The sequence below is a fragment of the Eubalaena glacialis genome, chromosome 2, assembly GCF_028564815.1.
Source record: "Eubalaena glacialis isolate mEubGla1 chromosome 2, mEubGla1.1.hap2.+ XY, whole genome shotgun sequence".
NCBI classification, from domain to species: domain Eukaryota; kingdom Metazoa; phylum Chordata; class Mammalia; order Artiodactyla; family Balaenidae; genus Eubalaena; species Eubalaena glacialis.
In genome coordinates, this window is record NC_083717.1 from 55,072,668 (window position 1) to 55,085,823 (window position 13,156).

Sequence of the window (13,156 nt, forward strand, 5' to 3'; positions counted from 1 at the left end):
AGATTTCAAGGAGGAATTGGAATCATCTTTGATCTTAGTAAAGAACTGGCATTTAACTGACATTTAATTAAGAGGTTTATTTCTCGTCTTTAATTTTCTTGGAACTCATGGTTTTCTGCCACATTTGATATACCAGTTTATTACAAAAAAAAATTACATTTAATTATTCAGACAATTTTTACTTAAGAGGAAGTAGAATCGCTAAAAGAATCTTCATATGCTAGATATTGTAGTAATATTTTACTTTACTCTAATAAAGTCTTTAAAGATTTACACTTGCCTATTTTGAAAATATGCAAAGATAAATCCTTAAGAGACTGATTTTAACTAATCTCTCTCATAAAACATAACTGCAAAGTTTCCAAATGAGAATCTGTAATGGAAGAAAATGAAAAAAGAATAAGGAACTGAGTTAAAATTGGGCATGATTTAATACTGTTATCATCAGTTGTCCTAGAATAATTTAAATTCCACTAGCTTATTTTTGTTAGTTGGGAAGCAGTATATATATATATATACACATATATATATGTATATACATATATATACACATATATATGACTATATAAAAAAGATGTTCTAAGAATGACAGCTAAATTCACTGCTATGTATTATTGTTGATATAAAAAGTTTCAATACTAAATGAATGGGATCTCATATGGTATTCTATGGACTTATCAGCAAAAGCCACAAACCGTAAGGATATGAATTGTTAGTGACCCCATTACAGATTTGCTAGTAAGTGTTGCAGAGCCATAAAAAAATCCTTTTAAATAAGATGGTGACCTTGGTGCTAAATATGAAGGCGCACAGCTTTAAATGGATTCAGTCGTCATACCGATCAGAATTAGCCTGTATCCAGCTGGGGTCAACTAAGGGGCCACTTTCTCTTTATCGACAACCTACTGAAGGTCAAAATTGCAGGAGACAGGCTTTCACCTTCATGTAAACTAGTGACACATCGTGTGTTGGCAGAAGTCCTAAGCATATGACCTTGGTCCCCTGAAAGCTGGTCCGCACTCTTGGGCTACCTCTGCAATGTTTACAAAGCAGCTCAGGGCGTAAAGGGGTTGGGATCGGAGACCTAGAATATGGAGTGTTCTGCCCGACCGCGGGGCTGGCAGCTATCAAAGCCCCCTTGGCGCAATTTCGGAGCCGACTCGTTCCCCAACAAAATCGGGAGCGTCCAAGTTCAGGCACGTTCCTCGGTTGGGTAGACCACGGGACTCGCCAACACTCCAGAGGGCTCCAGGGGGTTTCCGGAGTGTACCGCCTGCTTTCTGTCGGGCCACAAACCACGGTGGCTCAAAAGAGGCATCGCCCCCACTTCCCAGTGCCAATATGGCGACCAACCCTGGTGGGACTCCGAGGAGGCGCTAGCTACTTCCCCTTCCCAACAGCCCCTGCGCTGGCGACGACGGCAAGCAGAAGGGGAGCGGAGGCGGCGGTGGAGGGCGGGGCAGAGCGCGGTGCCCTCCCGCGCGCACACCGACCCCGCCCCGCGTCCGTGCGTCCAGGCCTGGAGCCCTCGCCCGGCCGGGTGGCGCGCGCTGCCTGCCGGGATACTCGGCCCGCCCAGGCCGTCCTCCCCGCTTGCGCCGCGGTCGCGAGATCCGCGTTTTTCCCAAGATGGTGGCGCTGGGCTCGGGGTGACTGCAGGAGACGATAGAGCCTGACTCCCCTTCGCCGGAACCTCGACACACCGCCCTTCTCTTGCTCGCGCACCCCGCCTCCGCGTAGCTTTCCGCCGGCTCGGGCGCCCGCCATCCGCCGCCGCGCCGACTTGCGCTTCACCTCTGCCGACCCGGCGCTCACGGCCGCGGGCGGCGGCGCCTCTCTCGGCTCCTCTTCGGGGCTGTGCTCCGACCACCTCGCACCTAGCCCCGGCCAGGCGGGCCCCGTAGCCCCCCGGTGCGGACAGGCAACGGCGGAGCGGCGGCTGGCGACGAGCGCGGGGTTTTCTGCGGCCCCTGCGCCTCCTTTCCCGGTCTCGGTCTCCGGAGAAGGAAGCGCGGGTCCCGCATGAGCGCCGGCGGTGGAGGCAGCGAAAGGGAACGAGGCGGTGGCGGGCGGAGGCGGCGGGCGAGGGCTGCGACGACCAGTGAGGCGGCTGCTGCTGCGGGGGCCGCAGCCCAGGCGCGGGGGCGACGACAGGTCAGTGTGGCTGAGGACCGGGCCTGGGCCGGGGCGGCCGGGTGGCACCTCCCATCGTCTCCTCGGCCGCCCAGGTTCCCCTTCGGGGCAGGCTCCGGCGAGGGTAGGGACGCCTCCACCCCCGCCGGGGCGAGTATTTGGGGGCGCGCGCGGTCTGGAGAGGCCGGTGCCAGAAGTAGGCCTCTGCTAGCAGCGGCTGCTGCTGCTCCTGCCGTGACTGTCAGTCCTGGCTGGGCGCCGCAGGGAGGGAGGGTTTTGTCGCCCGAGGGGACACGAGCGGGCCCGGGGCGGGGCGTGCTGGCCGTCGAGAGGTGGCCCTTCTTGGAGCGGGGCTCGCAGAGCCGGCCTGGGCCTCAGGCTGGGAAGGGCTGGCCTTTTCCTTCCAAGGGGAGCTCTTCCTCGCTGTTTTCGAGGTTTTGGCCTTCTTGGTGAAGAAATATTTAGACGTGTGCTTTGGTGGGTTGGGGTTTTGGGGGTGGACTGGTGGGGAGGGAGGGCGGATGAAGTGGTAAATCAAGCCCAAGGGTTGTGTTCACAGATTACTCATTGCGATTCTGAAATTAAACGTGAGCTACTGGGTTTGCTGGAGACTATTAAATGCAAACCTGCAAACAGTTGGCCCTTTTTTTCCCAGTTGAGAAAATGAAAAGGACTCGTCATGGTGTGGAGGATTTTGTTGGTAAAGTCAGAATTTAATGCGACAGACGTTTTGGTCCATAAAATTGTTAAAAATAATTTTAATATGGACGCTGTTTGGTTAATCTTAGAATCCTTGAAAGATAATTTAGTTTCCGAATTTTTTAAAACGTTGTATGGATATGTTAAAAAAGAAACATTACAAAGTCTGTTTGTTATTATATTTATTAAGTGGCTAGGGTGCCATCGAAAATGTCAGCTAATAGCATATGGGGTTTACAGTCCAAAGTTACCCTCCATCAATCAGAAAGGAATACAGGTATGACCCATAATTTCGGATCATTCCACTATCTGCAATATTGAGAGAAGCAGCAGATTACTCCAGAATTTTGTCTGGGGGCAGGGGGGAGAAGGGGGATTGAAATGGAAACGACCTAAAGTTCAGAAGTACAACTGTTAAAAAGTTACCTGTGAAAGACCCTTGAGATACCCAGTAAATGTTGTCAAGTGATTTGGACAAGAGGGCTGAGAAGTGTTTATCTCACACCTCTGACGAGTAAGTACCCTTACTTAAGAGATTATTTTGTAAACCATGTAAAAAAGTTTAGAGTTTAGGAAGATAAAAAGAAGTGGAAATAACTTTGGAATTAGATCCTGCTTGTAAATCTGAACTGCTTATCGCATTTTTAATGAAATGAATACAGTATTAATGATGGTGCTGATAAGTCCAAAGAATGACCAGAAACCCATTAAAGAAATTATTAATCATGACAAAACAGAAACAAGAAGTAGCTTGAAGAAATAATGATCTCAGGGCTTCCCTGGTGGTCCATTGGTTAAGACGCTGGGCTCACAATGCAGGGGGCGGGGGTTTGACCCCTGGTCAGGGCACTAGATCCCGCATGCCACAACTAAGAGCCCGCATGCGGCAGCTAAAAGATCCCGCATGCCGCAGCTGTAACCCGGCATAGCCAAATAAATAAATATTAAAAAAAAAAAAAAACTTAAACTCCTGTGGCACTGAAGGAATGCTTTAAATAGCAAACCAAAAACAATTAAAAAAAATTAAAAAATTAGAATGTAAACCATGAAAGTCTTATTGTGTCAGTATTAAGTAGCATTAATGTGCTGAGTAGCATGTACACCATCTTCTGACATTGCTGGGTTACTGAGGAGTTTACACAGTTTACAATGTTCTGATTCCTTTTCACAGGTTTTATATGCTGCTTGTATTTCATATCTCTTAAATTTACACTTTTTTTCATGGCTTAAAAAATAGCTTCTTAAGTAAGTAGTCAGAAGCGAGAGGAAGACACATTCTCATCCCACTTGCCCAGTCCATTTAACAAGATTTGTTGGGTACCTACAGTGTCTTTGACACGTAACATTTAATGTTTTATTCCTTAAACCATAGATCATTTCTAAATGACTCCTCCTCTCTCCCCTCCAAAAACAATCCTCTCTCCCCTTAAAAAAATATTTGGAATAATTTGCTGTTTCTCTCAATATGCAGTCAGTGGAATAATCTAAAACTATGGATCATACTTAAATTTTTCAGCCCAAACACTTACAAGTAAGTGTCTGTTTTCTTAAATGATTACTGGTCATGTTCTTCAGTCATGTTGTGCCCTTTTGTTTAGACCTGTAGTTGTATAGGTCAAAATGTAGAAACATGACATTAAGTATACATATGCAGCTGTTAAAAAATTAGTTTTATGATTTTTATGAGTGAAGACCAATTTTCAGAAGTGATTTTTCAAGTAAAATACTTGGGTAAAGTTTTAGATGCTCTTTTCATGATGATTCAGGACGACAGAGTTTTGGCTGATTTTGACAGTCCCTGGTCTCTCCCCACTGCAAATGTAAAGGTACAGTATAAAAACCAAAGACATTATGGTATGTATAGTGTAAATAGCTTTGGAGTTAGATCCTGCTTTTAATTCTGGCTTACCCCTGGTTGTCTGACCCTTGGCAAGTTACTTAATCTCGAGCTGCAAGTTTTGTCATCTGTAAAATGGGGTGGTGAGACTAACTCAGAGGTGTGAGGATTAAAGCATGTGAAATGCCTAACACATAGGCACTTAATAATTATTATCCTTTGAAGTCTTCCTACCCAGTTTTTCTGAATGTTCTCAAAGCACCGTATAGACAGTGGACTCTAACATATTATCCTTTACATTGTTAATTTGATTACTGGTTTTGAACTCACTTTTTAAGGACAGGGACTTCTGGTGTTTACCAGAGAGTGTGTTACCAGAGTATGGATGACTTAGTTATCAGCTAACATTTATTAGGTGTCTACTGTGGCTACTCTGAGCTGAGCTTGGTGTAGGGGCTATAAAGACAAGACTCATGTCTCTGTCTTTTGGAAGTGTATAGTCTAGTGACTTTCTCCATATAACACTTTTTGTGAAACCCTGTCAAATAATGGAACCCCATTCTCCTGGTGCCCTTCCACTCCTCAGGCAGTTCTGTGGACTCAACACCTCCTACTCCCAGCTCCTGTTCTAAAGAATATTGTTTTACTGCTTCCTTTATACACTGTCTGGCATATGTTAGATACTTCATATCTTGGTCCCAATCCTCCACCCAATATCTGGCACATAGTGTGTTAGTGTTTGTGTGTATGTATACGTATAAAAAAAATAAATTTACTTTGGCAAGTTGCCTGTAAATACTCTGGTATTTTTCTGGGACAGTCATCATTCTGTCTTCTGGTTATAAATTCACAGAAGTTGTGAGTCTGAGTAGGGCTATTCCTGTTTTACACATGAGGAAATTGAAGTGCAGAGCTTTAAGATGGTTTTCTTAAAAGTCACCAGGTGGCAGAGCCAGGGCACATTTTGAGCCTCTGGACTCCAGGTCAGGACTCTGCACACAATGGTACATGTTCTGTCTTACCTGTTGGGAGGAGTGTTACTTTGCTTTGAGAATGCCCACCCACCTTATTGCAGTTAAGTGAGTGTTTTCTATGGTATTAGTAGAAGGCACCCTTCAACAAGATGCCTTTTCTGACCATAGCAGTTACTGGAGGAAGTGGGGCTTTTTCTTCTAATAAAGAAAATAAAGTAAAATTACAGTAAGTGGAAATAGTGTTAATCTACAAGCCTATATCCTATGTCCAAAACATGAGATGTTTGAAATACTTAAAGATGCTACATAAATAGTTTTTTCTTTTTTCTTTTTTTTTTTTTGGCCGCACCACGCAGCATGTGGGATCTTCTAGGGATTGAACCCGCGCCCCCTGCAGTGGAAGTGCGGGTCTTAACCACTGGACCACCAGGGAAGTCCCTATAAATAGTTTTTTAATGAGATGACTTACAAATACATGATAAATTTCTTTGCCAACTTTTCATTTTCATTTAATCTCAAAATTGTCACTTACAGTGCTTTGATCTGAGTTATCTGTTATCTTTAACACATAAATACCATTATGGATAGTAAGTTAAAAAAAAAGATCATTAAGTATAAGGTCTATCTGAAAATGAAATAAGGCTAGTACTTTTTTTTTTTTTTTTTACTGCTGTTTGCACATGAGATTTAGCTGACAGTTATTACTGTTTGATTCTAAGCCTTGTGACTGTGAACGCCCTAAAATTATATATAAAATTTTAAGTGCTTCAGAGTCTCAACAGGTTCTGTGAACGAAAGCCATGGAGAACCATTGATGTGGAGGAAGAAGCACTAACTTTGGTATCAGAAGATTGTAGGTTCATCCTTCTTCTCTAGCTTCCTAGCTGGGCATGAGTAGGCCATTTAGCTTTCTAAGCCTTGGCTCTGTTCCTTCTGTCAAGTAAAGGTGATACTTGCTTTGTTTCTGAGGAATGATTTTCAAATGAGATCATTCTTGAAAAAAAGTAAATTAATGGTACTCTATAAAGTGACCTTATAACTGATTTAGTGACTTGCCCAAGAAAACAGGTTGGTTAGTGGTGGACAGACGGTTGGAACCTTGGTATATTTTCATGCTTTTCTCTACTAACATTTTTAACCTTTCCATAGATATATTATTTTTGGAAATACTTAGTATGTGAATTTATTTTATATTTGGTAACTACATTTGAAATAAACAGTAGATCTTAATAGTTAGTGATGCATTATTCAGTATTATTAGTCCAAAGTCAAATCACTTCTGTAATTTGCTTTACTTTTGACCTCTCCTGTTAATGTGATAAAGGCAAGTGAATCATAAGGTTGACCTGAAAGGAAAAGAGGTTTTGGAGACTTAGAACCTTACTAGATAAAATTATTGCTGAAGTTCAATTTTAGGAAATCTTCGGAATCTCATATAAGATGTCATATGTGGATTGTGGAAGAGAATCCTAAGTAAGACTTCATTAATTAAAGTCAACATCTGTGCTGCAGATAAAGCAAGGAGGTGGTGTACGAGCCCTGAACACTTAACCCAAGTAGGATAAAAATCTTTCAATGAAACTCTTGGCTTGCCAGTGTGGAGACTACTGTGGTGACTCTTAACAGTTCATTGTGTTCCAGAAGTTGATCTTCTGTACCCTTTGGGAACAGATGAGGTTAGTCAAGCACAGATCCCTTTATGTTACAGAAGTAAAACATGAAACTTTTTTTTTTGACTTGTCTCTTTGTGGTATGCAGTCTTGTAGCTCTTTTTTAGGTCTTAATAGGTGCCCATTTTTCATACTTGCAGTAATTCAGAATGTTCCTTTTCACATTTGAGACGAGTAGTTCTACACACAAATTACATAACTAGGGGCTGAATGAAGATGCTACCAGTACTTTACACATATTCTTTTCATTTGTTGACTTTTGTCTCCTTGTATCAAAAAGAATGGCTTATCCATTTCAAGTTTCTAATAGACTTCTACTTCATCAGTCTCCTTCTTGAATGTGAGAAAGTAGTCTTAGGATTAATTGCCCTTGTGAGCTGTAGCCAATATGCTAACTCATTTATTTTTATATTCTTTGTGATGCAGCGTAAATTCTGAATTTTCCTTCCAAATTAAATATACAAACAGTACAAAGAATAATATAACAACCGTGTATGTACCACTCAGTATGGACAAATGTCACATTTTGTCACTTGGCACTCTTTAGCACCCTTTCTAAAAGGGATGTTCTTTATTTTCTTCTCAGATGATAGCTCTAGCACTGCAGGTACCACTACAGGAATTTCTTGATACAACAAATACTTTCCTATCTTTTATCATACGTAAAGCATAATCCTGTTTTTTGGAAGGGAAAGGATGAGATGCCCAGCAGTGTTTTCTATGTAAAGCTAATGGGTCACAGGGAGAAATTTGGGTTATTTCCAGCTTATTAATTACTTTAGTACTTTTTTCTTAGGAATTCTATTTATTGTGCCTTGTGTGTGTATTTGCCAATATTGATAATCTTACAGTGTGCCATGAATAAGGATACTAAATATTTACCTTTGCTAAATAAAGTTTTTGTTTTGAGAATTAAAAACTACCTGTCTTTTGAACACCTATTGTATGTGACATGTATACTAATTGATAAATCCCATTTCACACAAAGAATATTTAGGTAACATTTTTTTCTAGTTTTCTGAAGTGAGCTGATAATGTGCCATATTCCATGTTGGTGATAGAAAACTATGCTGTTTAAGATAATCCAAATTTAGAGCTCCTAAGAAATGAAAAGCTTCCCTAATTAGTTAAGCTGCTTCATTCATATTCAATTTCTTACACATTTTGCTATGTCTGTAACATATTGTTATAGAATGTTTATGTCCCCCCCAACCCCCAAATTCATATGTTGAAATCCTGACCCCCCCATTGTGATGGCATTAGATGGTAGGGCCTTTGCGAGTTGATTAGGTCATGAGAATGGAGCCCTCATGATGGAATTAGTGCCCTTTAAAAGACTCCAAACAGTTTCCTCCCTCCCTTCTGCCATGTGAGGATCTAGCCATAGGATGGCCATCTATGAAGCAGGAAGGTGATTCTTGCCAGACATCACATCTGCCGGTGCCTTGATTTTGGACTTCCTAGACTCCAGAACTGTGAGAAATTTTTGTTGTTTATACACCATCCAGTCTATGGTATTTTGTTATATAAGCAGCCTAAATGGACTAGGACACATATCAAACATGTTTAAAGAACAGAGAAGGAAAACAGAAAATTAAATGGATAAAGTTTGGTAGCTAACATAGGGGTACATTGTCCTTGATAAAATGGAACTTTTTTTTTTTGAATTGTTGAATTTTATTTTACTTTTTATACAGCAGGTTCTTATTCGTTATCTATTTTGTACATATTAGTGTATATATGTCAATCCCAATCTCCCAATTCATCCCACCACCACCACCGCCCTCGCCACTTTCCCCCCTTGGTGTCCATACGTTTGTTCTCTACATCTGTCTCTATTTCTGCCCTGTAAACAGGTGGAACTGCTTCTTAAAAGTTGACTTTAATGTTGACATGAGAACACTTAAGTATAATATATTAGAAAAGCTGAGCAAACATTAGACTTTCATATACATAAAACTAGATTTCTGCATTTAAAAACATCTATTTCTTTAAATTTAATTATTACCCAGTGTACTATATTTCATATTATCTTCAAAATAAAAAGTAAAATCTTAGAGTTTCATTTAACTCAGTATCTGAGTCAGTCTCCTTCCTCCTCCTCAAAATTCCTCTTCCATGTTTTGGGTAGATGAAGGGTAGGGAGGGGTGAACTTAAAAGCAGATGGATCTCAGTTGTGAAATATTGATAAGTAGGTCACTTACCTCAGCTGAAATTAAACAATTTATTTACTCCTGGATTGAAGATTCTATGTGAACACTAAATATTTGCTGTCTCTCTCTCTTTTTTTTTTCTGTGTGCTGTTTTATTTATTTATAAGTGCTGGATGAATGAGCTACTTTTTAGTTAGTTCAGGACTACTTTTAGATACCTGCTGTGGGCTAATGAACTATGATCAGGATATAATGAAGTATGATCAGGAACAATCCTCTAGGCCTCAGAACTTCAAGTAATTTTAAGTAAAGATGGACTAGGTGTCAGCCTGGACAGTGGGCCAGAGACCCACTTTACTGCCTATTCCTGTGCTGAATTTGACAAGGCACTCCTAGGAGAGTGTGTGTGTGTGCGCGCGCGCATGTGCGCACACATGCCCATTCCATATTACTAGCTGACACCAGATTTTGAGAAATTGGGGCTGATCACTATTCAGCCTACCAAGGTTTTCTCTCCAGCGATCAAGGTCTAATCCCCTTAAGTGCTTTTTTAGCTACATAGTATGTGTTTAAAATGGTGTTGACTACAATAGTATTTATTTTGTGTTCTTATTCTGATATCTTTCCTTAGTTCTTTTATAAAGGAAGTAGGTTGGATTAGATGATCTCCAAAGTAATTTTTGGCTTGGATATTATATGCTCATTTTTTTCTTTTTAAAATATTTGTATGTATTTTAATTAAAAAAGAAAACATTTAAAACAGAGTAAATAATGTAGCAGGTACTCATTTACCCCTCACTCAGAACTATAAATTATGCCAATTTTGATCCCTAGCGAACCAGATGCAGTCTTACATATGCACTTGTAGCCACCTCACCCCCAAGTCCTATTACCTTCTTTCTTTACCCGAGGTAATAACTATCCCGAGGTTCTTGAATTTCATATCCTTGTTTATACTTTTACTGTATATGTGTACTTGTATCTGTAAATGCTATATATGATGTTGGATTTTGTGTTTTAAAATTTTTACAAAATGGTATTGTTACTGTACAGCTCTTTCATCAGCTTTTTTTTTTTTAAACTGTTTTTTGGGATATGTATGTTGATGCATGTAGCTCTAGTTTATTTGGTTTAACTGCTGTATAGTACTCCATTGTACGATATATCGAATAAATGTGTCCCACTACTAATGGATATTTTGAGTTGTTTCCTTTTTCGCTATTATAAACGATGCTGCAGTGATCATGTTGACACATTTCTTTGTGCATGTATTTCTTTGGGAAGATTCATGGAAGTGAAACTGCTGGGAAATAGATTGTGAATAACTTTACTGGATGTTGCTAAATTCTTCTCTAAAATGGTTATGTCAGTATATACTTTATCAGCAGTGTACGGACATTTCTTTTTCCAGCATCCTAGCCCATACTTGAGATTGTCAGATTTAAAAACTTCTGCAAATTTGATGGGTGTGAAATTTTAGCAAAATATTACTCTCATTTTAGCATTTCCTTGATTATTAATTCTGGGTGGTGGATGTATGGATATGAATTTTATTATTTTCTGTATGTTTTAAATGTTTCATAAATTAAATGGTTTAAAAGAAAATAAGAGACACCATGTTATGCAACATTTATGTTGTAAAGGATCTTGGAGATCATCTCACCCAACATTCTTTATAATGCAGCCGGGAAAGTTATCAGAATAAGAATAAAATATAAAACCCTACTTATTGTCCATTGTGATATTCTCTTTTGGGATATATCTCAATTTTTGAAGTGAAGCTCATGAGTCTTTTCTTTTATGATTTCTGTTTTTTATTGAAGAAATCCCCCTTTAATATTGTCTGCTAATAGTTGAGAGGTTTTTGTTGTTGTTTATTTTTTTGCATTTAGGTCCATCTGGGAGGGAATTAGGAATCAAATTTTTTTTTATATGAAAAACAAGTTGTCCCAACATTAAGTATTGAATCTTTTCCCCATTAATTTTTTAAAATACCACCTGTATCATCTGCCAAATGCTTGGGTTTGATTTTAATTTTTTAATTTTTTTTTTAAACACTGGTACTACATTGTTTTATTTCAAATAGCTTTATATTAAGCTTTGAAGTCTGAGTCAAAGCCTACTCCTTTATTCATTTTCAGAACTTTTATTCTTCTTAGACTTTCACTCTTCCATAATAATTTAAGGCCAGTGTATCAAGTTTCTTTGGGGATATTAATTGGAATTGCATTGAATACATAAATTAACTTGAGAATTGACATAGTTTATCTTGCCATTTAGTCTGTATTTTACAGTTTTCTTCCTAAATTCCTTTTATACATACCTTGTTAAATTTATTCCTAGATATTTGATCTATACATATTTTTTTGCACTGTAAATAAATAGGATCTTTTTTCTGTTACATTTGATCATTGCTGGTGTTAATTTTGTATCCATTAACTTGGGTGAATTCCATCAGTTTTATTAGTTTATAATTCTTTTAGATTATTATAAACAAATAACAATTCTGTCTTTTCCAGTGAACTTTTAAAAATACAAGTCTAACTTTGTTACTTTCTTTTTAAAATTATTCTTTGGCTTTCTGTGGCTTTTAGAATAAAATGCAGAATCCTTAATTGGTCTACAAGGTCCCATCTGATCTGGATTCTCTCTGCTTCCTCAGATTTAATTCACACTGTCCTTTGTTTAGAACCACCTAACAATATTGGCCTTTTTTCAGTTTTTTGAACTATCCAGGCTCCTTGTTGCAAACCTTTTGCCCAGTGCATTTCAGTCTGCCTAGAACACAGTTAGCCAACAAATTTTACCCATCCTGTAGAGCTCAGCCTAAATATTACTCAGGGAAGCCTTCCTTTTAGAATCTCTTTGTACTTACTAGTATTAGGGCTTTCTTGTATGGTATGGTTATTGAATTCTGTGTTTCCTGAATAAGTACTTAGCTCAACTGACATTAAATAATTACTTTTGAATTGAAGATTCAATGAGAAAAATAAATGTCGATCTCATTTTTTTTCATGTGCAGTTTCAGGCATTTGTGAGTGTTGGATGAATGAATGTTCTTTTACTGATTGATCAGAACTGCATTTTTTTTCCAGTTAGAGAAATATTACTCCAATTGATAAACTGTTCAAAAGAAAATTTGTAATTAGGCTACACTTTAGTATTTTACCAGACATTAATAGGAAATTAAATGTTCTCAATGTTTAATATTTATGTCCTTCGAGTATGGCTGGTCTTTAGAAAAACAATTTTCTGTCTTTTAACAGATGCAATGTAGTTCACTTAAAATTATATGTTGTGAATTTTTAAAAGCATTTTGAAGTTAAATTAGAAGCTAATGGTCTTTTGTCCTTAATTCAGATTTTATGAGTTTAGATGCTGCATTTGATAGATGAAATGTAATAAATTAAACGTAAAATACTGTTCAGGATTGTTTCTAGGAAAACTCACCTACCTTTAGTTATTTTAGTATATTGCATTATAAATATTTTTTGTGTGTGCGCTGAATGCTAATGTAATTCTGTGTTCAATTTTAGGTTAAGCTCTATGTAAGATTGAACTCAATTTAACTATTGTACAGAAAGAACCCAGAGGAAAATTTCAGAATATTAAGTCATTGGGACTATGTGTGTGGCACATTGCTTCTGTTTTCAGATCATGGAATTGTTGATTGCAATAAGTGATTTATA

The 13,156-nt window shown here is 38.9% G+C and overlaps 1 protein-coding gene across 4 annotated transcripts in view; it reads left to right on the forward strand.

Annotated features, from left to right (window-relative positions):
• Positions 1-1,564: 1,564 nt before the first annotated feature.
• The window catches only part of UBE3A (ubiquitin protein ligase E3A), a 90,455-nt gene continuing 78,863 nt past the window's right edge, over positions 1,565-13,156 (forward strand). For 2 of the 4 annotated variants that reach the window (XM_061180006.1, XM_061180008.1), the window contains exon 1: positions 1,565-2,154. The gene's annotated coding sequence lies outside the window, so the exon portion shown is untranslated. The remainder of the gene's footprint in view (positions 2,155-13,156) is intronic. The other 2 variants (XM_061180010.1, XM_061180007.1) reach the window with 2 other exon arrangements.